Source organism: Rhodnius prolixus, unplaced genomic scaffold (assembly GCF_049639745.1).
Source record: "Rhodnius prolixus isolate KJV_2025 unplaced genomic scaffold, Rpr scaffold_10, whole genome shotgun sequence".
Classification (NCBI taxonomy): domain Eukaryota; kingdom Metazoa; phylum Arthropoda; class Insecta; order Hemiptera; family Reduviidae; genus Rhodnius; species Rhodnius prolixus.
In genome coordinates, this window is record NW_027411615.1 from 22,925,097 (window position 1) to 22,950,986 (window position 25,890).

Genomic DNA, 25,890 nt, shown 5'->3' on the forward strand with positions numbered 1-25,890 from the left:
CATTCTCTACAACAAACTAATGGGATAAAATTGAATAATACAGTGTTGTAGACTAATTCATAATTATTGTATATTTGGATTTGTAAATCACTTACTGGAAACATTTATGTTCAAAATATTATTGTTATCTTTTTAAATCCATTGCCCTTATTTAGTATTATTTTGGTTAAATTCATTTTATTTTATATTGCATTGTACTATTATTATCATTATTTTTATTACATTAATCGCTTTTTCTATTTTTCTCGTCTGTAAAAGTAATACTTTTCATTTTCAATTTTTCTATTTCTTGTTATTGATTAGTTTGTTTTTGTTTGTCAAACCCACCCCATCTGTATTGTACAACTATGTAAACGGATGTAAAAATAAATAAATAAATAAATAAATAATGGAATAAAATTAATTAATAAAGGTAGGTATTAAAATACGAACGAGCCCCGCTCCATTTGTAGAGGTATCTTTATACTCCTCATAGCAGTTTCCAGCTTGTACTGTTTCTATAAAAGAGTAGACAAACCCGCATTACAGATCTGTTTGTATGGTTAGCATAACTTCGCTGCCTGTACAGCTACAAGTCTAGCAGGTGATAAGGGGTTGTCAAAAGCAAGGAAATAACTTTGTAATATTTCTTTTTGCATTAATAAATTTGTTTGTGGTAATATGGTGATTCTAATATATTATTTTGTTTTAACTAAGTAAACTTCAACTCTATGTTTTGAAGTATATAGTATTTACTTCATTCTTATCCGCAGCATTGCTTACAATTTATTTCTTCGACTTCACATTTTCTGTTCGGCAGTTTCATATATTCTTTTTACATTTACAAAATACCTCAATTAAGCTGTTTTTAAACTTGTCAAATTTCATTGTCAATAATTCTAATAAAAGGGGGCGTCCCAAATGGATAACGACTTTTTCTTGGAAACTAAGATAGTTAGGAAAAAAAAACAAACTAAAAAATACGAGTCCCCTTAGTTTTTTGTTAGAAATCCAAATTTAATTTGTAAATTTTTTTCTGTACTTCCAGAAGCGAGATACAGGCACCAACTTCATTTTTTTTTTTAAATGGGGACTCGTGGTTTTTTATCTAAAAGCATTTCTACATCTAGGTGTATCAGAATCAAGCCGGGATTGCATCTGTAGATGAACTAAAGCAGAGAATAATAAATGCCTTTAACTCGGTTAAAGCTGAATCTATTTCTTTGGCAGTAAGGGACAATTGGCAGGAAAGAGCATGTCTATGCATCTCTAAAATGGTGGAGGCCATTTCGAGCATGATCTATAACGTTCTATATTCTGTACTTTTCTTCTTATTCAATCAAAAAACCGTTTAATATTATCATTTTGACATTTCTCATTAGAATCATGTTTTCATTCATAACTTCTAAAATATCGCTCACAGAAAAAAACCGTTCGAGTAAATTTTTCTTAAAAAAAATAGAGGAATCTATTTCTGAAATAAAAACCGCACCTTCCCATTTGAAAAAATGAAGTTGGTGCCTGTATCTCGCTTCTGGAAGTACAGAAAAAAATTTACAAATTAAATTTGGATTTCTAACAAAAAACTAAGGGAATATGTATTTTTTAGTTTTTTTCTAGCTCTCTTAGTTTCCGTGAAAAAATCGTTATCCATATAGGCTTGGGACACCCTGTGTATTAAGGACCTTATATTTATATTTATTGTATGATTATTACAATTTTCACATACTAGAATGGAAAGTTCGTTTTATGTGTTTCACATTTAGTTAGAAGTCTTCATCCAGAGTGTGCGGAAGAGATGCAGACGTAGTGAAAATGGTGCATCTCTGCAAGAAGGAGAAGAAGAAGATGTAGACAGAAGAAGAGTGAACGCGAGAACTTAACGCAATTTGTGTCAGACGCAAGCTTGCTGAGCTAGCTTGTTATACGCCTAGCCTTTTCCTAGACAGAGAAGGCGAGCTAGACGAGAGAACGTTTTTCTCTTTCTCGGATTCTGTCACATGCTGTTTGGATGAGAAACTTTTTTTCCACCTGTCTTGTACCCCGTCCTTACTTCATGCCAGGGAAGATCTGGAAGGGAAAGTTACCTCTCGCCCAGACCCTAAGCAATGGGATAGTGATAGAAGGGTTTTATAGGCGAGCCGTGAGAAAGGAGGGGGAGTTTTGTAGTAAAGGGTAAATAAACACATATTCTTAGATTGGTTAGTACCTTTTTTTTCTAAGGGAAAGAGGGGGTGTGTAGGGGTGAAGGCGTGGTCTGGGAGAAGGGCCTATATAATATACAAGTATATCCCATTTTTAGTTATAAAATGTTATTGAAAATGGTAGTAGCGACGCGCCCTTTTTCCAGTCGCTAGTTGCCATGGCAACCACATAAAGGGGGGTCTCGGTCATCGATTACCGCTAGACTGGCGGCAGTAGCACAATATACCGGTTGGTTCACGATCAGTCTGCCACAGAGCTGCCCTACAGGTACATGCCCAACGGCCAGCTATTATTATCAGCCAACCCTCTGAAGTAAGACCACTGAACTACATTGCAAACAGGTACTGGCCACCTTATCTCTCGCTTCCTCTAATCATATCATTTGGTTTTTTCCCGTTTAAAACCCAATCTTATATCCAACACTTGACAATGTTCCTTCAATAATTTCTGCAGAAATCAACGTTATTTTCTAAAGTTCATCTTATTTTAAGAAGTGCCAAATATAAAGTTTGCGCGAAGCTTGAAAATTGACTAATAAAATGGATTTATATTAACTTTAAGTACAGTTAATATAAATAGTAGAAAATTAGTATCTTTAAAGCAGGGAAAATAACAGTTAAAATCTGAACTAAACGTGACTTTACCGTCGCAATCACGTGCTATAATAATTTAATCTTCTGCAACACTCCTACACATTTATTGAATACCTTGTTAAACAAAATTATCGTACAAACTACGACCAATTAAGATTTTTTTTAGTTTTATTTATTTAATTAATAATTTTTGTAATAAACTTGCAAAATTTTTCCTGAATTTAAAATTATTAATGTTAATTCAGACTCCAATACAACGCGTCAAAGTCAGATTTATAGTTCCTATTTATTCTAGCTAATAGTTTAAATTTAACAACTAAGTATTTAATGAATAAGTAAACTCAAAATCAAACATAAAATAATAATATCTGATGCACCAAGAATGTTTTAAATTATTTTTTAACAAACTTTCATTTGCAAATTAAAATATTGCGCTATTTTTTATTTTTCATTTTGGGATTTTACTTTAATTTAATTATAAATATTTTATAGTTGAAAAGTTCCTGATTTCTTATTATTGTTTGTTTGTTTTTTGACTAAAACTATTCATAAAAACTATTTCTTCTAAATATTAATTATAGTTAAGTGAAATTAGTAGTGCCTATATTTCAGGTCGGCTTCACGTCCAACAACCAACTAGGTATCATTATTACTCTTAGGCGACTCAATATACTATAAAGTTCTCATATTAACCATTAAATAAAATCAAGGCCTAGACCGGGAATTTAATCCAGTACCATACATATTAGCTTTGCGGATATCGCCTCTAATCTCTCTCGGCTACCGTGGCTTCTTAAATATTAATTATGTATCTACTTATTTTTATCAATGCAGCAAAATGTTACTTTCCTTATACTTAAACTCTTTCCTATTTTACTATTTTAGTTTTTACTGAATTTTTGATTAAAATCATTTCTAGTCTACAGGTGGTTGGTTGTTAATCACATATGCAAGTGAAACAATGGTTAGTTAACAATGTGTAACTGAATTCAGCTTACCCAAATAGTAAATTGTTTCTAATGGAAACAATTTAAACTAATACTTAGTCAGCATTTAATTATTCTTTTAATAATTTTAATTTTACAATTAATGTCTTAATATGGGAGTTCCAAGCTTTAATTTTGGCTTATACAAAACTATGTTAAGTTTAAATTCAAAACAAATTTCATCGCTTTAAATAATTTCTTGCATAATAAAATATTATTGAGTGATCAGTGCGCTGTACACCCACGCAACGAATCTTGGGTTTTCCGGCTCCTTTTCCTTAGATTCTAGGAGCTTCACTCTTCGAGGATAGCCAGAGTTTTTAACCTAGATTTCACTATGATACTATGCGGAGTTCCGCAACATACTGATAAGCATCAATGATCTTAATTATTAATTACACAAAAAAATACTCATTTTTAAAGATTTGTGATTTCGATTTTAATTTAGAAGTGAGACTTGAAGCAAATAGTGATGAGAGGCAACCGTTAGCCTGTTTAGATATCGTGTACAAATACCGCTTTATCGGAAAATCATTTTGGATTTAATAAGCTGTTAAGAACCACACATTGCTGCTTTCAACTTAAGATGAGATTTAATCAAATAAATTAATAATTTAATTCTAATAAATATGGTATTTAAATGTTTGTCTGCCGCATAAATACAATATATGAGCTTAGCTTACGTGCAGTGTAAAAAAAAATTAAAACAACCTGGCCCAGAAACGCCACATAATGAAGCTCAAAATTTAAACAATGATGAATGAATTATTACAATCGATATCGCGGCCAATTAGACAACTTCAAGTGTTGGGGATGAAGGATGTTTACGTCTACAGCAATAAATGGAGAAGGAATCCATTAAATTTTAGGTTACGGAATGATTTTAATTTCATTATGTTGGATTGTTACATTGGATACGTAGTTTACCTTAACAAATTAATGCATTTCCGTTATATTACTAGGTCTTTTGAAACAAATGAACGTTAAAAAAGATATGGCTGGGTTTTTTCCATCAATATATTGGTAAATTGAGGCATTAGAAGCCAACAGTAACAATGAATACCAATATGTTGGTTTTATTGTATTTCAGTTCTCTTAAACAATAGTTCGTTAATGTGAAAAATAAAGCAAAAACACAATAAATATATAAATAACTTCTGAAAAAAGTTACTTTATTCAATATTTTGGTAGAGGTTTGATGTTAATCTTTTTAATTTTACGATGAATTTCCTTGCATCTTAAAGATTCGTAAAACGCTATGAATGCCAGATGCTTTATTCGACTTCCTCTTTTATTCAAAATTATCGTGTTCGAAAATAAGTTCGTGCCTCCTCTCAGTACTGGACAATGTCTTTGATATTAATTCGAAGTTGCACACATATTTCTTGTATGCTTATTGTTAGGGATATAAGAAACACTTGCGTGCTAAAATGAGTAAAATTAAAAATACAGTTAAAAGTTTTAGTAGACTTCTGGTTCAACCAAAAACATCTAAAAATTCAAAATTCTAAGTAGAACTTTGTATCCCAGTTCCGATTGTGAGGCTTCTGAATAGATATTTCTTAAATTCTGACTAAAATCTTTTGACCTTTTTATAGTATTTGTTGACAAAAATAGTTTTCACAATAACATTCTGGTATTTAATCGGAAGCTGGAAATTACATTCTCGACCAATTCAACTGAGAAAACCCACCGTACCTAGACGTGGAAAGAAAATTGACCATTGTGATAATAGCTTCGTACAGATTTATTGTACACAGTAATAGCATTTTTCTGTCCTTATCATGTACAGGGCAACGTTTAACATCTACGTTCTTGATGGATTCATTAATGTTTCTGAAATGTGTCAGTAACAGGTTATAGTATTTGTTTTTAATCTTCGAAGTAATGAAACTTGTAGTTACTTCAGCATTATTAAGAAAAACATTGAACATTGTAAAGAAAATGAGCTGAATGAAGAGGAAAAAAAGTATATTGTGCAGAGTGTAAAAAATAATCTTGAATCAAGGTTGGGTGAACACATCCTCAAGAATAAGAATTTTTTTTTGAAAAAGTAAAAGAAAAATAAGCACAATGGATGTGTCGCAATAATTTCCATTGGGAATAGTCTAACCGACAGTTAGATAAGGTATAAAAGAGAATAGCTGAACTATACAAAACCCAATATGCTTTACACATAGCAACAGTATATGTAATCCTGGCTAAGAAATATACATGAAGATTGGGAAAGAGAGGCACTTACTTTGTGATGCATTATATAGGTACTAACACTCAAAAAGAAGATGGAATCTTGGCTAAGAAGTAAAAAAAGTTGCATTACTCCTTTGAAAGCAGTCGCTTGTAGAACCATTCCAAAAGAGGAGAGTAAAAAGGAATTTGTAAAAAGTGTTCTTACCTTATTTCTATACCAACTAATTAAAATAGAAGATAAAGAGTCAAAACTCTTATTGATTATTACCTTAACTTGATTAAAAACGATATAGAGAATTCGACAATTTTTCTTTAGCAATGTTACTAAAGACATAGTTAAGTAAAATGAAATCCATTGCTCATAATTAGCTTGGAAATCGTACCTAATGCCAGGAATCTTGCAGAAGCTACTCACGTCATGGAAACACATATGAAATATTTGTATTCAATGCGGCAAATAAAAATTTACGAATGCAACAACGACAGCATTCGTCCACTGCTAAAAAACAAATACAAAAACAAAAATCAACACCATTTCTGTAAAAAGCAAAATAGAGAGAAATATAAGCTTGCAAAAAAAAAACTAGATTTAGATAACAGTGGACTAAAAACAAGCATAACCTAGATACTAGATTTTTCAACGCATCACTAACCTTATTCAGCTGTAAACAGAGATTAATTTCTGGGCATTTTAAAGTCTATTATTAAGTTTGCCTAATCCTCATCGATTATCTGGCGACTATTGAACTTTTAGTACTTAGCCCTAGAAATATTAACTTTGTAATAATTAGTTTGATTTTTTAATACAAAGAAATATTTTTTGTTAAGTACACCCAACGAATTAAACCAATTAAATTTTTTTATATCAATAACCCGAGTTCAAGTTAATTAAATTAAGGAAATTTACAAATTAATAGTAACTAAATGTTAACTTCGAAAATATAAAAATAGATATAATTATTTCTGAAACGATAAATTAATGATTTATAATTCAATATCAACAACGAAAAAACGGGAAAAAGTAATCTTAGAACTGTAATAGATCGCCTACCAATTTCAAACATCGCTGATTTCATCCGTCTTAGCGAGCGTTTATCTTTATTGAATCCCTAACCTGTTTCGAACTCTTTATCAATTATTAGAACGAAATTATTAATTAGTTTTTGACTTCATCTATGTTTTCGTCCAACACTGCACACTTTGTTGACTAGTTTCAGAGTAAAAACAACGTATTTAAACAAAAATTTTATTTACGGAGCTCTGAAAATTTTTCTTAATTTTTAATAGATCTCTAAAAATGGAATGCTTGAGACTTGATCAAGAAGGCATCTCTATTTTCTACGTAGAAGACTTTAGATGAGGAAATAAAAACCATATTTGAATCGAAAAATCCTAACAATGCGTTCGCTCTCTCTCTAACAGTACAGTCCACCCTCCAAAACCGTTAAACCCTAAGTTTTAAGTAAAGCATTTTTTTTTTGGCGATTCGAACCCATTCGTTCTCCGTGACATTATCATCACCTGATAGCTCTCTCAACTCCGCGTTCAGCCTAATCTTCCTTGGTTCACTGGTCCATCAATTCTTCTGATGATTTTCCGTTCCCAAACATTTAGAGCTACCTTACTTTCTCTAGATGTACCTACCCTAACTTCAATATATGTACCTACTGGACTAAAAAAAGGTCCTGAAAAAAACTAACAATTTCATATTTCTGGATAACTTTTTTTAAATTCAACAGGTTTTTGGTCGTCAAAAGTACCAGTTGTTGCTTGCAGCAAGACAAACCTTATTGATTAATTAAGAAACTAGATTAACTTTGCTTCCAAACATTTAAAGGATTTAACCTTCGCAAAACGACAGTTCAAAGTGATAACAGACTTTTGTTACGTCAGTAAATCAGTAAAGCAGCATTGTCTTTCTAAGAAGTTTTTGCATCAAAGAAATACTTCTTTTCCATATTTTGCCTTTTATCACTTTCCATTAAATTACTTCTTTTTTTAAAAAGGCTTAGACATTTTGTGATTTCACTTTGTCAATTTAAAAAGTATATTTATCTACTTCGTGCCAGCTTTAGAGAATAGAATTATTTGTAAATTTCAAATAAAATGAAAAAAATGAAGTTTAAGCAGCGTCTTATTTTAGAAATGGTGTTTACAAGCTTTGAAATTGTTACAAAACTATCTTCACACCGAAAAACTTCAAAACATGAAGATCTCAAGCACCATCACTACCTCAGACAAATGTTTTCGTTTGAAATCAATCGATAAATGTAACAATAGACTTTACTCATTCTTTTTTATAGGTAATTTATTCTTCATTTCTTTAAGAATTTTTCTAATAATTTTCTTTGTTCCACAAATCTATTTACAAAAGGAGCGTAGTGTTAATCAAAGACTTTTTCCTTCAGATTGAGCATTGAGAACGGTATGTTTTATCAGAAATATTTTTAGTTCATTCTTGTACAAACTGTGGTCTATGGAAATAGATGAAAATTTGAAACTTCGACTTTATTGATCACCTAGTTATCAATTTTAATTTATTTTTCAACTGCCTAGTTCTTTTTTTAATTTAATAATTTCTTGGAGAAAAAATGACGTATGTTGTTTGTCGTATCTTTTTAAAAACAATAATAGATTAAAAAACCAGAAGAATTGATTAGCAAACTAATTTGGAGTGAACATTTGTTAAAAAAAATAAAATTGTCCCAGAAATTGTTTCATTTATAAGGTAATTTGGGAAAGTAACTTGAATATTCAGTTTCCATTAAGGCAAGTTTCATGGCAAGTTATTACTACACCAGGGATCTCTTCTACCATTGCTTGATGAAGCTTAGTGGTTTGATGTAGGCTCTATTAGAGCTGACATTACTCGCTACTGGATTTGAACTTTGTCTAAAGTAACTTTAGATTATATAATAACTAAGGTTATACATAACTATTAAGTCTCATATGGTACTTTATTGACAAAACATAAACTTGGAAAGGATATATGGTTTAATGTATACATAATATTGTATGTATTTGGCTTTTCGTTCTTTTGTAAAAAATTCTTATTTAAAAGCTTTATTTGTAAAAACTGAATAACAGCAGTAACTTTTAATTTGCATTTATTTTATTCCAAGCAACATAGATCATATTATAATTAATTGTGTTCCATATTTTCAATGACTAAACATTGTATAATTTTAAAATATGTACCAAACCTTAGAATGTGAATTTCAATTCCGTTTTAACTATAAGTACCAGACAGTGCTAACGAAATTGTCAAAAGAACTGAATGAATAGTTAGCAAGCTGAGATATTACTCTTTCGCTTCAAATCGGTGTAAGACGTACTATCATGCCGAAAGAGAAGAATTTAGCCAACTTTAAGTGACAGAGCTTTAGATTAAAAACATGAAGAAACGGTCTAGTAAGAAGAATAAAGTGGCAACTGTGACTGTCAGGTTAGGAGTAAAGCTAAAATGTAAGGCAAACGACAATTACGAAATAAAAGTTAAGAGGGAAGAATATGTAGAAATGGAAAGTAAAACACCGGTCAGAATTTAAACAATGATGAATGAATTATTACAATCGATATCGCCGCCAATTAGACAACTTCAAGAGGTGGGGATGAAGGATGTGTACGTCTACAGGAATAAATGGAGAAGGAATCCATTAAATTTTAGGTTACGGAATGATTTTAAGTTCATTATGTTGGATTGTTACATTGGATACGTAGTTTACCTTAACAAATTAATGCCTTTCCGTTATATTACTAGGTCTTTTGAAACAAATGAACGTTGAAAAAGATATGGCTGGGTTTTTTTCCATTAATATATTGGTAAATTGAGGCATTAGAAGCCAACAGTAACAATAAATACCAATATGTTGGTTTTATTGTATTTCAGTACTCTTAAACAATAGTTCGTTAATGTGAAAAATAAAGCAAAAACACAATAAATATATAAATAACTTCTGAAAAAAGTTACTTTATTCAATATTTTGGTAGAGGTTTGATGTTAATCTTTTTAATTTTACATGAATTTCCTTGCATCTTAAAGATTCGTAAAACGCTATGAATGCCAGATGCTTTATTCGACTTCCTCTTTTAGTCAGAGCTTTAAATTAAAAACATGAAGAAACGGTCTAGTAAGAAGAATAAAGTGGCAACTGTGACTGTCAGGTTAGAAGTAAAGCTGAAATGTAAGGCAAACGACAATTACGAAATAAAAGTTAAGAGGGAAGAATATGTAGAAATGGAAAGTAAAACACCGGTCAGAATAAAACTGGAGGAGAGATGACGTATTAAAATAAATATAGAGGAAGGCATGAATACAAAGAGCAAATTGTCGGCGAAGAAGATGACAAGGGTGATGCAAATTAAGAAAAAAAAGAGACGAAATGTGGGCAAACTTGAAGTGCATAATCTATGGAAGAAGGTTGTAAAAATGAAAAAGAGGATAGAGTGATGAATTAAGGAAGAATGCAATCGAGTTTCGGCTGGAGATGCTTGATAATCTAGATGATGTGATAAGATTACCAGCTAGAAAGGTAGAAGTTGTTACCCAGAGTAATGTGAAAAAAATATAATTAGGGTAAAGTCGGGTGAGATGGCCAATCGGGAGAGATGGCCAACAGCCGAAATTTAACCGAAATGTCGTCCGACGGCGCTGCGTGACCTCTCAAGTGATGAACCTTTATGTCTGACTACAGTGAGTTCATTTTGGTCTGCGTCAAAGCGTTATTAATTAGCTCAGAGATTAAAAACATTATCGTCTCAACAAAAAATTTTATGATAGTTGCATACTGCGTGCTGCAGCGAATGTATGTGTCGAAATTTTAGTGTTGTTTTCTACATATTAGGAAAGTACAGTATACATTAATGAATCCTAACTTCTAAAACTGTCAAAAAGTACGCGTAGAGTTATGTTTATCATGTTGGCCATCTCTCTCTAGCATTCGGGGCAGATGGCCATACCAACAGTAGGGATAGATGGCCAATTATTTTTACTTTTTTTCTGTTATAGTTTGGCTCAGTTTCCAATTCACTGCAGAAAAAATGCCAACTCAGCATAAAAGACAGAACACTAACCGCGGAAATTATACTGAAGAAAATTTGAGATCGTATTAACCCCACACCCAAACTGTCCGTCTCTGCAAGAAAACGAGCCAAGTCTGTTGTCACTTTATTAACTTCTCTCGAGCACATTGCTGTTGTGAAAAACAGAGTTGCAAAGAAATCCAAAACAACAAGAAAAATACCATCCCCCAAAGATACAATTCTGAAAGAAAGGATTGTCCGAAAAAGAAAACTCACACCTTCCCCAAGTTCCGATGAAGAGGACGAAACAGGAATCGAATTTGACGAGGAAAGTGATGCCATTTTAGAAATCGATGAAACTGAATGTACAGGATATGGGGAAAGCTACAACAAGACCAGAAAAAATATGCCGGAATGCATAATATACCGGAAGTGGTTCCACGGAAATTGCTCTTCTTTTGCATACGCTTGCCAAAATTGTAGTAAAAGCGCATTTAAAAAGAAGAATAATAAGTAAATTTTAAGTAACCATTCATTTTTTTCTGTTATTTTTACGTTTTACTAGTGCAATTTCATTTACAATATGTGGCCATCTCTCCCAAGTTACATTGGCCAACTCACCCAACCAAGTGGGGATAGATGGCGAATTGCTATATTTTTTTTTGTAAGAATAAAAAAAATGTTTCTCTGAGCTTTTTTTCTGAAATTTTGACCTTATCTTATGTTTGTGAGCGTATGAGGTTTCCAAAAATAATAATAAAGTAAGCCTAGCCCTTACCAAAAATTTGCAGGCACCCTCCAAAGAAAATGGTGGCTATCTCACCCTACTTTACCCTACAACAATGCCTTATTAATTTCGTTGTACGGAACAAATTATTGTTTTATAAAGAATTTTGTTCCATGTTATTATCAAAAAATTACGAGTCTATTAACGAAAAGTTTTATATTTTATAATAATTTGAAATCAACTAAACCATTTTAATCGTTTAAAAATGAAACGAATTATTAGAAAAAAAAAGTAACTCAGATATCATTAAGTTTAAATTTTGCTGTTATTAAAGGAAAAATCATTTAAAAAAAGAAAAAGTTGAACAAAAACCATTAACCTACCAATTACTTGCACGGATATGAAATATTGGAGCAGGGCTGTCAATTCTAGCTCTCCATTCAATAGTCCACGCTTAGAGACAACCAATCAGAAAAACCTCCAGTCTTTTACACAACATATAAGCAATTCTCCGATATTTCAATAACTTTTATCATATATTACTTTCTGACATATATTCTTTTTTTTTGCAAATCCCAGTATCATTAAACCGCAACAAATTAATGATCTAAAAATTTTAAAAAAGTTTACGTACAAAATTTTAAAAAAGTGACTGAAACTGATGTCAATAAAACCAATCACTTTTTTTTTTTTTTTAAATTGAAGTTTCTTGATGCCTCTTTGGAATATTGAGGGAGCGCTGAAAATATTCTGGGAATGATAAATCGTATATTCGGGCATCTCCGATGATATTCTCTTGGTCTATACGTAGATTGCAACCTTTGGTTATTGCGTTGATTGGTAGTTGCAAGACTTATTTTTAATAATATTCAATCTTTCATTAGTTGTAGACGTAAAAGGCAGAACTCAATTTAAACAAAAGATATTTTAGTTCACGTTAAAAAAAGTCCATACATTTTGTAAAACAATATGATAAATTAAAATCTGATTTTAAAATATACATTAATGATATGGCCGTTTTTATTCTTCCAGCTCCAAGAAGCCATAATTCTTTCTTTTGAGAATATGAATGTAATTCAGTGTCTACTGTTCCCCAGTCATTGATTCTCAAGCTTAAGTTTCTGTAGCTTAAACTCACTGCATACTCCATAACCTTATTGTTTCCAATAGTTTTGGCCTCGATGTCATCTTTGTGCACATCATTTATTTGCTCATCTTTGCTTCCTTTTCCTTCTTGTATGAATTCTATAGTTCCAGTTTTCCCAAATGTTTTTCTTCATTTTCTTTGATGAATACTCTTTATCATCTTCTTCCCCTACTCTTTCCTCTTTGCCATCATACTTTACTGTTTCTTTATTATCTTCATATACATATATTCATTTTTTGTAGTTTCATTTATATCTATTTTATTTTTCAATTCTTTGTATTCTATAATTTTGTATCCTTTACCTTCATAAAGCTTCAGAAGTATCACTTTTGCCATCAAACTCTTTAGAAGCTTTCTAAGAAGATAAAACCTCACAACTGCTTACAGAATTAGAGCTGCGCACATTGTTCTTTAACTGCTTTTCCAATCTAGTTAATTGTTACAGCTACAGATTCATATTCCATTATTTCCTAGCATTCTTTTGCCTCAGCTCATACATTTATGATGGCTCATTTCTTAAAGGCGTCGTGATTCTCTTCGCTCTTTTTTTTGATCCGCTTCATACAGCGTTTCCTGCAAAAATAATTGGTTTAATTTTGAGAGTCTATCTTAGTAGTAGTTTCTATTTTAGTTAATAGTTACATCCGCTTAGAAGTAAATAGTTATCACCTAAAATGTTATATATTCAATAGAATGATTAAATTCTGGCACAAACTGTTATCATTACCTAATAATCAAATTCAGAAAATCTGTTATTTAAAATTAGTTCAGGAAAATAATAATACAAATATTCCTTACAATTGGTGTTCACGTTTAAAAAATATGTTGTACAGCATCGGTGCCATAGATATTTGGAACAGTCAAAATCCAGTCCTTCTAAAGAACAACCTCACCAATTTAAAAGTTTCATTTCAGAATAACCTTTTGTGTAAGGATGTAAATAATGTTCTGAACTCCAGGTTTAACTTTCACTACAGGTTAGTAAGTGTTTTAGGCATCGAGGAGCACTTTCTTAATGTTAACATGAGCATTGCAGTTTTAAGATTATTTGTACAGTTAAGGCTTGTTAGCAATAAATCTCCAAGTTTTTTCATAATGGGGAGGAAATTTAAATTTAAGCCAGAAAACCTCTGTTTTACCTGTTCATTGTTTAAATCTGACACGTTAGAACATTTCTTAATAGAGTGCCCTTACTACAGTCCCTTAAGGTATCAGCATTTGAATAAATATACATTGGAAATAGTTTTCCTTTTGACTTTCCACTCTAAATTAGAGTTACAGAATTTATACCATTTTGTAACTCAAGCTTTGGAAAAGCGGCAAAAAGCAGGTGTAATATTAGGGCTCAAGTAAAATTCACAGTTGAGTATATTAATTTAAGGAAAAAAAATTGAAATAACAATAATTTTTAGTGAAATGTATCATTTATTTTTGTTTATGTTTATATTATTATTATTTTTTTACATTATGCTCATTTAATGTAGTACACTGAAGTTTATTTATGTTTAACCAACTCATTGCAAAAAGTTGTAAACTTATAAGCAATAAATTTATTTATTTATTTATTCTATTTTAGTTAATATGATTTCAAAATTTATTTTCCGTGGATTTTGCACCATTTTGTTGTTAGTAAACATTTCGTTAATAGTAATAGTCAAAGACTATAAGTACATATAAATAATCAGGACATTTTCTTTTTTTTTTGCAATTGTGAAAAGTGCACAATGCGAACTCTGTTCAACTTATTGATCTCCACCACTTGTGTGTCAACTTCGGTGGACAAATTAGCCACTCCAGATGGATCTAGGAAATGGCCATCGGGTTTGTGAAGCCCTTGATTTACAGTATAACTGGAGGTAGCAATCTCATTGTTAATAATAAAGAGTTGTAGTTAATTACAAACATGTCACTGCTTTTACTTGACGCTGTAAGTATTCAAAACGAACATAATTTACTCGAAACTTATTTTATGAATAAATGAAGAAGTTTCATTTAAAAAAGGAGCAAGTTTTCATTACAAAAAAAGAAAGAAAAAGATGTTTAATGAAATTGCTTCGCTGTAAACTCAAGCATTGCTTACAAATGAGCTGGAAATAAAAACTGGCGAAGCAGTAATTCGCAATGCGTTCTAATAAAATGTCCAAAGCATTTATAATACAGCGGCGTGTATCTTAATACGACCGTTGGGACCAACGTTGAGCACAGTTTCCCTTCGCACAGGAGAACCGCAATTCCAGCTCATTCTTTCTAACCTCCTCCCGACCACACATCTCATCTTCTCGGCTAAAAGCCACCTTAATCTTGTCTACTGTCCTGATGGGAAATTCGATTTCTTTTCTTATTTCCAATTTACTGTTAGATTACCTTCGGTCCTTCCAATATATAGTTAATATTCTACTTTCTATCTCATTTAAATAATCATACTGAAACAATAAAATTCTATGTTTTGGCAATTTCAGTCAATAAATAAACTTATTATGTCTTGTTCATTTTCTTTTTTTTTTCGTCACTATCATCTTTGTACAGTACAAATCATAGTCGTAAACAGAAACCTAAGAAAATTCTAAACAAAATGGCAACGCAGCCACAAAGAAGCTTACAGTATTTTGCTTACCCAATAAATCGAGCGCTCACCACTTAAAATCTTATATTCGCATCCCCTTGATGTCACCAAATCAAATTTAAACTTTCGGCAATTTACCCTTTTAGAATTATATTGCTCCCTCTCTCGTTACATAAAGTGATCAAATTGTAAAATTTCTTTCGTTTGGAATAAGCTGATTTGTTGTAGGATAAAGGATAGAAATGTTACGGCCATTTTTATGGCAAAAAAATGCGAATACGGATGGAAAAGTTAAAAATGCAATTATCTTGGACACTACTGAGAATCAGGCCAAAGTGAATAGAATATTTTTTGTTGCATTTGAGCTGCTGAATCACCTCCCAAAGTTTCGACCACTCCTCCGTGTACACCCTGTATAGGGTGATCTATTTAAAACGCACCAATCGCTAATAATTTTTTAAGAAAGCGGAATTTCGAAAAAATCCACGAATTAAACTATATGTTTTTTTGAGTGTAATTTGCAAATTTTCCACCCCCGATGCTGTATCTTTATTTTTGGCGGAGTTACGGCCAAAAACCTAGTTGGGGTTACATAAAGACCACTGGTTTTGACAATGATTATGAAAACTACATAAAAAAACTGTGAAAAATGACGTCAACCCCGTTTTGATATACTTAGTTTTTGTTGAGATATTTAAGATCAAAGTTACAATTTTATTTATTAGTTATCGGTTTTCAATATTAATTTTCCACCAGAAATACACGTTTTGGGAGGTCCTCCGACTGCAAAAAATGTTATTTGTGACGCGAAGTAAAAGAATAATAATAATTGAAGATTTTAAAACATGTGTCATGTAATAGTTGTGGGTGAATCAGGATAAATTTGTTTTATCATCAAATAAAAGCCATCATCACATCATTTTAATGCACCCAGTATGCAAGACTTCGTGACCTATGATTACGGTAAGAATATCTTAGCAAAGTGTTGGTCTAGTGGTCAAGAGCGAGGCTTTGTAAGTGGGGGATCTCCAGTTCGAATCCCGCGTATGCAGTCATTCTCATTACTTAAAAAACCATAATACTTCTTGAAATAAAATGTAGTCGTCCGCGGGATTCGAACTGGGGATCTCCCACTTACAAAGCCACGCTCTTGACCAATAGACTAACATCAATAAAATTAGACTTTTTCACGCATAACGTTATGCTCTGCCCTCTCACAAAGGACAAACTAAAACTTCAGTAACAATAAAGAGTTTTTTACAGACATTTTTCTGATCATTTTGTAAAAAGTACCATTTCTGCAATTCAAATCTATCAAGAGGATTAAACTGCTCCAACAGTAATGATGTTTTCCAGAAATAGAATGATGACTCCAGTCAGCCTTTTTGCAGAATGAGGTAAAATTCCTCTTAGAAGCTCATGTGTTTTTTTTTTAATTGACATTTTGACATTTTTGAATGATGAAAATACTTCTACTTAATGAAAGAAAGCTTTCCAGAAACCCTTCAATTTTTTTTTTTTTTTTAATTAATCTCTAGCAGTAATTAAAAGAATACTTACTAATGAAATAGCTTCTTTTCACAGAATTCTATCTGTTATTTTATACAGAAAACTTTCAAAGGAAGAAATTATTTCAATGTATCTGTTGGCTATTCAAGCTTAAATTTCAAATAGCCAATTAAAAGCAATTCAGTTTAGATAAATACTGTTCAGTGTTCAATTGTCTGAAAAAATGGATAACAGTTAGAAAGGTTAATAATAGATAACAATAATTTAATGAATAATTAGAAATTTTAATGTTTAAGGACACCGTTAAAAGAAAAAAAAATATGAATGAGATATGCAAATGAATTTATCAACTTGACTTACAAATCCAGTGTTAGAGTCTGCCAAGACTGGGATTACTTTGAAACTTTGACTGACAACTAACTTCCGATTTGAACTAAACTTAATACAGTAACATCATGGATTTAGAAAGGGACAATAAAGCCCTTCCAAACTAAAATTAACAAGTTATAGTAAAGCTTAGCCAAGCTTTACTATAACTTATTTGTTATAATAAAGCTAATCAAGCAAGAAATTATTAATTGGTTAATATTTTTTATTATGATTATAGTTATTTATGTCGGAGAATTATTGAAGTGACAAAATTTGTGAGTGACTGTCCATCCACTTCAATTAAAGCGAGCTTTAGACTTTTAGTTATTTATTTCATTTGGATGAATAACTTTTTTTAAAAGTAAATAAGTATTATGAACATTTTAAAAATGCATTTTCAAATAAGACTAATTTAACTGAATTCAATAAAAGGGAAATAACACATTATACTTTTAATGAACCCATTGGAGCTTACAACTCGTCCACTGAATCCTTGTTGAATGCCCAGTTGAATGCACTGGGTTTTTAAATTGGATTTTTGGGTGTCTGCAAAGGAGTAGATGCTTTCAAACCCTCTTCCAATTCACTACCTGGAATAGGTTTCATCAAGTAATTTTTTGAAAAACTTAAATTTCATTCTACAGAAACAAGATGGTCTCAAAACAAAAAAACCTACTTCTTACGAGTTGTGGTGCTTCCAGTGATGAAGTTAGGTTTTTTTTTAATTGAAGGTAATTATGTGCAATTGGATAATCTTGGAAGTAAAAGGGGCCTACTTCTTTGTTCCATTCAGTAAGTAGCACACACTATCATGTAAGTAGGACCTCTTTCTAGCTCTTCGTAACAATGAGCAATATCTTTGATCCCTACAGACGTTTCGATGGGGTACGCCCTCTTCTTTATCTGACAGTTATTTAAGGCATGCCTCCGCCTTCCTCCGGCCTTTATTATCGTAGAACTACGAGGTGTGGCTATTAAATAACGAGACTATTGCTATAAAACATTTTATTTTAAATTTATACATATTTAGTTATTATCACCTTCAATATAGACCCCTCCCCTATCCCTAAAACGCTCCATGCGAATTTACCATTGTTCGAAACCGTTCTGGAAGTCTTTTTCTGTGAGCTCCTGCATGACGCGTACCGCTTTTTCTTTTACAGCTTCAACGGACTGAAATCGTGTTTCTTTTAATGCAGATTTGACTTTAGGGAACAGATAAAAGCCATATGGGGCCAGGCCACAGGCGAATAAGGCGGATGGCTTAAAACTGGGATGTTATACTTGGCTTGAAACGTCTTGACAGACAATGCACTGTGAGCCGGCGCGTTGTCTTGATGGAATGACTTGTTCTACCACAAATCGGGTCGTTTTTTCCTTACTCTTTCACGGAGTTGAGCCAGCACCTCACGGTAGTAATGTTGATTAATTACAATCGATATTTTCATCCGTTTTGGACGTGGAAGGGCGACCCAGGCGGTCATCATCTCCGACGTCTTTTCGGCCATCTTGGAAACGCTTGAACCACTCAAAAACTCGCGCACGTGATTAACATTCATCGCTATAAACTTCTTTTAATGAAAGATATAAGTTTCAGTAGCGGTTTTATCAAGTTTTCATGTGAAATTTCACGACAATTCGTTGCTCTACTACATGTGTAGTATCATGTTTTCGGCAAAACGAAACTAACACCTCTTACACCAACGACGGTTCCGGTCAGACAGATTTCTCTACAAACACGTGAGTCGCTGTAATCGCAAGAGAAGGCTTTACGCTGCACAGCTGTCGGTCATTAGGATTTGGTGCATGCATAGTTCTTCTGTAGCTGCATCAGTCTCGTTATTTAATAGCCACACCTCGTATTATCTATTATTTGAACTTATTACTATAGAACGTTGTTAACTGGGCTCTAAGAATGTAAGTCATTTTTAATTTGAGCAAATTTATGAATAAACAAAAAGTTAACACTACCACGATGCAACCTTGAAGTTGTGTTGTAAAATAATGTGGCATGTTAATAGGAAGTAATTAGAGGTAGCTACGAAATATTTAATTTGTGCGATTATAAGGATCCATGTATAATAATTAGGTGGAGCCAACGAGTGCGGTTTAGTGGAGAACGGCCGCACTGCTAAGTTGTTGGCACCAGACAAGCCGGGGAAGATATCTATTCTCTTAAAAGGCTCAATGAACAGACTTGGCCTAAACTCCGTGCCCTGTCCACCTTCAAGACCAACACACTTCACAGATTAATCTTCATTTTACCATCTTCCTCCAACAGAACTCTGGCCGCCTCAGACCAGATTCAACTCCTTCCTACACAATGACGTCCCTTTCTTCTTGGTTACCTCTTCAACCAGATTTTAGATAATTGCCTCCTTCTCAAAAATTCCACCATCTTTTTCTTACTAAAACACATTCAAAAAACTCTTTGTTCTTTTTCCAACCTAATTAACTAAACAGAATTTTCTCTAAACGCTGTCCTATCGTATTGTGTGAGGAAAAGTTTTTACTTCTAAAATAATTTTAATATCTCTCTTGTTCGGTTTCAATTCTTGGTGTTTACTTGATTCTATTTTGTTCGAGTATTGATCATATGATGCCTTTGTTAAGATGCTGGTCTTGTGATTTTAAATAAAACTAGTTCGCATTTTATTTTTGCAAAACTATGGAAAGTCATTTTCAATTCAAATCTAATTTACATTTTCTAAAGTTTTTACTTTCTCTAGAGTCTAGACCGTCTCTTGCGGTCGAAAACTTTGTTGGAAGAATTTCTTTTATTTTCTCTTAAAATATTAATCAGATTGTCAAAATTGAATCTTCATCCGGTAATAAGCATTTTATAAGTAAATTTTAGAACATTAAATTTAGGAAGGTTATTGAAATTCTAATTACCTACAATATATAAGCAGCTTTTGGTAATCCAAAAAAAAAAGTAGCCTATAACAGGAGAATCTTTGACCCTATTATCCCTACTACTTTAAGGGATCGATCTTGCTTGCTATCAGCGTAGTATTTGTTTTGTTTATCACCTCACTTAATTCGGAACTGGTGATTCAACAATTTAGAAGGAATTACAAGTGTAGTTCATGAATTTCTTTGCTTCTAATCCCAAGAAATATTCCGTGCTAGGAATCTACAGCAACGCCAGAACATGCTATAGATCAGGTCGAATACATTTTGAAATATAACCCTCAAGCTGTAAATGTTTTTTAATTTTAAAGCAATAAAAGTTTAAATTAAAAACTTTTTTTACTCACCCAAGTTTTTACAATGAACTGTTTGGTATAAAACCAACTAGAAAATTTAATTATTTTATGTAATGATTCCAGTGGAGAATTTCATAGGAAGAGATTTATTTAATGGTTTATTATATATTATCCTCTATGTAGTACATACCATTTAACGTCTTTCGCTCAGTCAGTAAGTGTAGCCCTACACCTGAAACATCAAAAGTAAAAGTTTTCCTTGACACCCAACTGATGAATTACCTCTGCCGATGGTTGAAAATGTGAAACAGATCAGAAATAAACAAAATAAAACATGTATCCTACGAGGGATTAAATCAACGGAAAATTTGTCAATTTCAATGTTCAAATTGATTTAAACAGTTCTCTCCATTAAGATCGTAAGAAAACATCTATAATTTTTAAATGTATAAACATTTGTATAAATTTTTAATGCATACATTGTAATTTTTTTGTTATTGTGCTTTAACCTGTTAAGTGTGTTTGACGTGTATACAAGACAAACCAAATCTCTGTTACGGTGCGTTCGATTGTATACTCGTGAAGAATATAAAATTGCCATTAACTATAAAAACTCGAAATTTTAATAAAATACAATAAGAATATTATTTGGTGGGATGTTTCCTTTATCTTACCAATAGAACTGCGGTGGGAGCCAGCTAAATGATAAGTGGTTGGTACATGTTTGGTCTCCGCATTAGAGATTGGGGAATAACACATAAATAGAAGCTCTCAACCCTTGTGCAATGCCGTTTTTACCTTAGATAGAGGTTCAAACCTCAGTACGAGCATGATTTTGAATGAGCACAGAATGCTCTGTAATCTCAAGCCCCAGAAAAAGCAGAAAAAGTGCTTGCAGTGACTATTACGACTATTGTAAACTTTTGGTTGTTTTGCCCTGTGTTCGACGTGTATACCACGTCATTGTCTGATTTTAATTCCGCACACTGTGGGGGTTTTTTTAAAAACTAAATTCCACACTTAACTGGTTAAAATTGTATTAATGTATTATTTAATATCACTGCATTCATTGCAAAAGGGAACTTGTTCGATAAATAAATAAAACTGTAGTTTTGTAAAATAGAAAATATCCCTGGCAACCCATTAAATTGTTTCAAAATCCATTGGGAAACTAATGATGTTCTCATAGTGCAACAACTCCTGACAATTCTATAGTTTCATTCATTGGTGGCAAACTCCTCTCCAATACATTAGGGATGCTGTCAGACAGTTTCCATTACCTTCACTTACCCTGGAGAGATACAGAAAGCTTGTCTACTAGAGACATGTCTGCTGTGTGGTAAGGATAGTCTCTAGTCTTTATGTCTCTCACACCCACACCCAGAGGGAGGATGCAGTGTGGGTTATATACGATCGGCGAACTGACACCCAGACTGAGAAGGAGCAGATGGAACTTTCCCTAGGGCAGAGCCTCCACTGGAAGACAATGCTCTTGGGTTTCACTACCACTTCCTTCTGATTTCTTGAAAGTAAACTAGATTCTGCAAGTATTTGTTATGCATTAAAACTCCTGAAAAGTGCTAGAAAGATGACGGGAATCATTTCAATTGTGCTAAAGAGGAGTACAAGTGAAATAATTTGAAGGACAAGAAAAGACAGTAAAAATCTGTTAGTCCTTTTTATTTGATTAAAAAAATCTGGAACAAAGAATAGTATCGGCGAAAAAGCTAGAAAAGTAAAAAAATATATAAATATATTAGTATTTCACTGAATTCATTTTAATGCTTGTTTAGAAAGTTATGAGTGGTTTTTCAATAAATTTCTTTCTTTTGAGACTAAATTACCGGTCACCGTTCTTGGAAATGTGCCGCTTTTGGATTTTCATTATTAGATACAGAGATCAATGGCAGTCCAACTTCTTTCCGAAAAACTGATATTTCTTTAACTCTGGAAATTGGTACACAGAAGGCTCCAAGACGGAGGAGGGTGTGGGAGCGGGAGTGTACGGAGTGAAGCCAAAATGTGGGTTTTCGGTTAGCCTAGGAAAACTAGCTACAGTTTTTCAGGCTGAGCTAGCTGCAATTAGGTTCTGTGCTACCGAGATTAAGGTGCGAGGAATTATTAGTTCTAAGGTCGTGATTTTCTCGAATAGTCAGGCTGCTCTACGAGCTATCGATTCATACCAGGTCAACTCAAGGCTTGTTTGGGTGCCCTGAAGGAAGTTAGTGACCAAAATAAGGTCTTTCTAGTTTGGGTACCTGGTCATTCAGGACACAAGGGGAACGAAGTGGCAGATTTATTGGCCCGGGAAGGCTCTGCGGGGACACTTCGTTGGCCCGGAACCCTGTTTTGGGGTTCCGAAGTGTGTTAAGTCTGCGACCATTAACCTATGGGTATAGGGTAGGTCTCAGGAGTAGGTGGCTTGCCACCACTGGGCAGAGACAGGCAAAGGAGTTCATTAAAGGCTATTCGCCGAAGCTGACTGCAGAATTAATCCGTCAAGGCCGTGGGGCTATAAGGATAATTGTAGGCCTATTAACTGGGCCACTGCAGGCTCAGGAAACACATGGACCTGGCAGATGATAGCCTTTGCAGGTTCTGTCAGGAAGAGGAGGAAACGGCACTGCACGTGTTGTGCCAGTGTGAGGGGCTTGTATGGCTAAGGATGTTACTTCTCGGGGAGGAAAAAACCAAGGCCTGAGAGCTTTACCCAAGAGTCGCTCTCCAGAATTAGGAGTCTGATTAAAAGGACAAGTCTGGAGGGTGAGCTTTAAAGTGAGGGGAGCCACAATAGATCCAAAGGGGTCGCAGTGACGTAGGCCTTAAGGCCGCCCTTGTCTAATCTAATGTAATCTAAATCTGGAAATTCGAATCAACACAAAATGTTCTAAAGAAGATAAAATACTTGATAATATCTTCGCAAACCACACATTCTCATTTTTGTTTAACTTTTGTTTTTTTGGCGGAAAAAATGGGAACTAATAAGGACCTTCTTCATGGGATTCTCCTTATTAAACGGGTTAGAGACCAAAAATTGGGACAAGTTATTCTACAGAAAATCTCCTGTATACCTAGAATTAAAATAACAATGTTTGCATGGGGGAAAAAAAAACCTGCACAACTCAGAATCAATGTAAAAATATTAGGACAGAAAATTTCGTAGAATTAACTTTTCTCGTAAACAAAAAAAATTTTTTCCACTTTCATACTTTTACATTAAAAGAATTGTGTTCAGTTTGTAAAAATTAGTGGAATTTCCATACTTTTCCTCCCCACATACAAAACACTTTTTTGCAAAGTCAGTTCACAAACACATAAAAACTCGTTACCTTTTTAATTCAGTTCAGTTTTTTGTAAGTTATTTGGTTGAGCTCTTTTCATATTGTTTGGCTTGTTTTATAACATTGTTTATGAACTCTAAGCTCACAGATCAAACAACTCCTCCATTTTTTTTTCTCTTCAAACATTGTTGTGATATTCCAAAATATTGCCTGAAAAAAAAAAAAAAAACAAAGTTGACATCAGCTTTACCAAGCGAAGTCCTCCATAAATGAATGGTAGAAACTTTTGTAAAGCATGCCTACTGTAAAGTACAGAAAGTAAAATAATAAAAAAGTTAATATTCATTTCACAACCAACATATCGTGACTGAGTATCCTCTCAGGGTAAGTTGAGCAATAAATAGGGGCCGTTGATTTCACTGTATCTATCCAGCTAACTTTTGTCTGATTATGGTCTTCTGGATTTATATCTGAGAAAAACAGCAAAATGATGAAGTTCATTAATTCATTTTCAGAACAGTATAGAATAAATCTTCATTTAACATAAATATGTACAAAAAAAATAAAATAAAAAAATAATAAATAACATTGCTTCGCTTGAACGGTATTTTTTCCCATCAAGAAGCAGTGTAAAATTAAAACACGAAACTGTTTTTGATCCATTGTTTTGAAAATAATAAAAGTAGCGTCACTCTTAGCACAATAACTCAAAAACTAATGAATAGAATATCATGAAATTTTAACAGCTGTCTTTTGAAGGTTAGTACTAACTGAAAAAGAGGTGAATGCAATACAACTAGAGCCATCTACGAGGGTCGTTTGAAAAGTTCGTGCAAAGTCAGAGAGATAGCACTACTGGCGCGTATCGAGGTTATGTTTAGTTAGTAGCATCTCTTGGAAGAACACTCACCAAGTTTCAGCCAGATCGGTCTATTTCTTTGTGTTTGGCATTCGATTGAATCGAGGAAGTCGAGTGATTTTCAAAAAAAGGACGAAAAAGAATTTCGTGTGTTGATTAAACACTACTTTATGAAAGGCAAAACGCCTCAGGAGACTAAAGAGAAGCTTGATAAACATTATGGTGACTCTGCACCTTCGATTAGAACAGTTTATAAGTGGTTTCAAAATTTTCGGAGTGGCCATATGGGCACAAGTGACGCTGAACGTTCTGGACGCCCTGTTGAGGTTACTACTCCAGAAATCATTGATAAAATCCATGATATGGTAATGGATGACAGAAGAGTGAAGGTACGTGAGATTGCTAGTGCTATGGGCATCTCGAATGAACGGGTACATAATATTTTGCATAGGTTGCCTGAGTTTACTTTGTCCTGAACGTGTGTAGCGAAAGTCACTTTGTTGTCCAAAGTTAAGAATTCATTTATAGCTCTTAAAAACAATAAGGTGGATTGTTCACTTCAAATCTGAATGAATTGAGTGACTTGCCCATTTATATTAATTATCATTTAAAACCCAAATAATTTTTGTTTTATAGTTAAATTTAATATATCTTTTGCCTATGAATTTGAAACTATAGACCGCAAGCGCGTTTTATGATTCTACCATGGCTTGAAAAACCATTTAAGTCATTTAAAAATTTAATTCCAGTCTTTGAAGCTTCAAAAACCCTTCTACAGCACCTTAGTGTGGATTCAAATGCAATCCACTGTTCAACAACTTCATGCTACAACCTCTTACTCTGAGAGGTAACAGTATCGTAGGAGAGCCTTCCTTGACGTATGAAAAGCATCCAACCCTACACCTATTTCTTCAACAGCTACCTAAAAGCCGGTTATGCCAAGTTTACCAAAGAAGTTCTTTTTCCTGCCTAATTTCGTGTGAAAGTAATGGTTCCGAAGTGATTTGTGATTTATAGAGAACTGATCTTCCTTTGAACAATACCTCGTCCTTTGCTATCTTCTTTTGCCATCCTGTACCAATCTCAGTCTTTTGGCACCTTCAAGAACATCTATCCCTTAAAAGAAAATTGGTATCTTAAGCTAAACAGGAGGAAACATTACGAACGTGTAGATTTGAAAGCAAGGCTAGAAATCCAAAGTTTAATAAAATCGGAACTGATACCCGAATGTTGGTACATAAGAACTAATAA

General features: G+C 33.0%; 1 protein-coding gene and 1 long non-coding RNA gene across 8 annotated transcripts in view; one reads left to right on the forward strand and one right to left on the reverse strand.

Moving 5' to 3' along the window:
• Window positions 1-2,375: 2,375 nt before the first annotated feature.
• LOC141456892 (thrombospondin type-1 domain-containing protein 7A-like) overlaps window positions 2,376-25,890 on the forward strand; it is a 258,640-nt gene continuing 235,125 nt past the window's right edge. For all 4 annotated transcript variants that reach the window (XM_074133255.1, XM_074133256.1, XM_074133257.1 and 1 more), the window contains exon 1: window positions 2,376-2,525. The gene's annotated coding sequence lies outside the window, so the exon portion shown is untranslated. The remainder of the gene's footprint in view (window positions 2,526-25,890) is intronic.
• On the reverse strand, window positions 9,063-24,498 carry LOC141456681 (uncharacterized). 4 transcript variants are annotated; one of them, XR_012459923.1, is made up of 7 exons: window positions 24,139-24,498; window positions 23,829-23,990; window positions 20,690-20,731; window positions 17,766-17,880; window positions 16,973-17,136; window positions 12,086-13,422; window positions 9,063-10,130 (listed from the first exon to the last, which is right to left on the reverse strand). It is a non-coding gene; the product is annotated as an uncharacterized lncRNA (long non-coding RNA). The 4 variants fall into 4 exon arrangements; XR_012459922.1 differs by having other exon boundaries at window positions 12,337-13,422; window positions 24,135-24,498; XR_012459920.1 differs by having other exon boundaries at window positions 24,135-24,498.